The 2,275-nt window shown below is 58.4% G+C and overlaps 1 non-coding gene across 1 annotated transcript; it reads right to left on the bottom strand.

Annotated features, from left to right (window-relative positions):
- Positions 1 to 1,409: 1,409 nt before the first annotated feature.
- Trnaa-ugc lies at positions 1,410 to 1,481 on the bottom strand. The gene has a single exon. It is a non-coding gene; the product is annotated as a tRNA-Ala (tRNA).
- Positions 1,482 to 2,275: the final 794 nt, after the last annotated feature.

Raw genomic sequence — 2,275 nt, 5'->3', positions numbered from 1 at the left:
CGTGCGGCGGCCGTGAGCACAGCCGCCGTGCTCCGAACGAGCCGCCTTCTCCAGACCGGGACTCAGCGGGGTGGCCAGGAAGCGGCGCCAAGGCACTGTCCGCCCTTTCAGCGTGGCAGTGATGGAGGTGTCTGAAATTGATGGCTTAGCGGGGCGTGGTGGCGCCCACCTGTAATTCTGGCACTCAAGAGGCTGAGGCAGGAGGATCGTTGCGAGTTCGAGACCAGCCTGTGCTACAAAGTGAGCTCAAGGCCAGCCTGAACTGCACAGTAAGACCTTCTCTAAAAAAGACAAAAAAAAAAAAAAATTGATGGCTTAATTAAATGCTGCACCTCCTAAGTCTGCGCTGGAGAAGGCAAGGAGAATAGAAGGCCCGAAATCCGACTTTCTTGTCTAGCTCTGGGAGATTTGCTAACGCAAGTGAGTTTGTGAGCGGGTGTTTAGAGCACAGGGTCCCGGACCGCAGTCCCGGCCGTCAGAGCTGTTCCGGCCGGAATAACCGGGCCGAACAACCTCCGCTCTCACAGACACTGATAATTTAAGCTGGATCACAGTCTGCCCAGAGAGGCAGGCGATCTTGCTGCTGCTGCAGCCCCGGACGCGCGCCTGGCCTTGCTCTGCCCACAGCGCGGGCCGGAAGCGCCGCAAATGCCCCGAGGCTCGCGCGGCCTGGTCCCGGGGGTCCGGGCCTGATCCCCGGCGGGAAGTCTGCTGTGTTGCTCTTCACCGTTTCCGAAAGTTCGCGGCTCCGTCCGGCTCCCAGCGCTGCCCTGGGACGGAGACTCAGACGCGAAGAGAAGGCCCCGGGCGCTGCCCACTGCTGGCGAGGGAGCTGCGGGCCAGCAGACCTCGGGCCCGGCTCGCACGGGCCCGGCCGCCGGCCTCAGCTCCCACAAGTCGGCTACCCTGGAAAAACCACACTCCGTTCCTGTGCTCACAGTTCCCGGCTTACGTTTGGGCTGGACGGGCGGGCTCGCTGCTGCTTTGCACCAGCCAGGGCCCGGCCTGTGCTGCCCGCGTCCTCTCGCGCTCGGGCCGCGCCAGCTCCCAGAGGGCAGGAGCAGAGCCGCGGCCCCCAGCCTCGCGCGGAAGGAGGCCGCACCACCCCACTGCCTCCACCGGGCAGCCCCCTCTCCTGTGCCTGCAGCCCGGACCTGGACGAAACCGGAGAAGTGAGCGCTGAAGAGCCCCCTGTCCCCACTTGGCCCCATCGGCGAGGGCAGGTGGCGTCCTCACTGTCGGGCAGCGCGGGGTTTTAACTTTGTGCTTTTCTTTCTCCTGCGCTTGCAGCACTCAAACCTATTCTCAGTGCGAAGGCGGGGTGCGGGGATAACTGAAGGAAGAAAAGCAGAACAGCCATTTAGGGATTATTGAAGGTACAGCGTCCTGGGGACAGAAAACGTGACAGCTGGAGGTGCTGGGTATTGAACCCAGGACCTCATACATGCAAAGCATGCGCTCTACCACTGAGCTACACCCCCACCCCTGAGCAGCTGGTTTTTTTGAGCTATGTTGAAAACTGTGCGGCCTCCTTTCTGCATCCTTTGGAAAGCTTTTGTTTTCATTCTCCGCTTTTGTGTAGGTTGTTTCGTTTTGTTGCAGCTGTACTCTCAGGATGACTGCGTGGTAGACCAAACTGCCCTTCTCCCCAGCAATCTACACCTACAAGCCAAGGTTCAGGAAGCACCTGACTGAGGTCCTGTGGACACGGTGGAAATCATGTTTCTCACTTCCAGTGAAGTTGCTGTTTTCCTAAGCTGCATATCCTGAGCAATGTTTTCATGGTGGCAAGTTCAGAAAAAAAGTAGAGGGGACAGAGAGAGACAACAGAGAGAGACAGAGACAGACAGACACACATAGACAGACAGAGACACACAGAGAGATAGAGAGATACAGAGATACAGAGAGAGACACACAGAGATTTGCAGGGTCAGCTTCTCTCGGCCTTCCCTCCTCCACTCCTGACCAGCCCTAACGTGTTTGCTGTGCAGGTAGGTAGTGTGCATTTGTAGCTTATTATCTCTCAGCAAGTGTGTGTGCTTCTCAGTAGACAAACAGACGCAGGTGTCACCGGGAGGCCGAGGCAGGTATTCACCAAAATTGTGGGAGCCAGTTAAAAGAGAAACAAAATAAGGAGCCGTACAATCTCTCCGCAGTGTCCCTGGTTTGTGGGCTGGGCCTACAGCGCACAGGGTGTGGAGGCCCTGGTGCGCCCGGGGTTAACATGAGGAGAGCGCCGCTCCACAGAGGTGGAGCCTGATAAAGGCGGAGTAGA

Source organism: Chinchilla lanigera, unplaced genomic scaffold (genome assembly GCF_000276665.1).
Source record: "Chinchilla lanigera isolate Chin_1 unplaced genomic scaffold, ChiLan1.0 scaffold00064, whole genome shotgun sequence".
NCBI classification, from domain to species: domain Eukaryota; kingdom Metazoa; phylum Chordata; class Mammalia; order Rodentia; family Chinchillidae; genus Chinchilla; species Chinchilla lanigera.
Note: the sequence above shows the minus strand (reverse complement) of the source record. Positions and strands in the feature narration are given on the sequence as shown.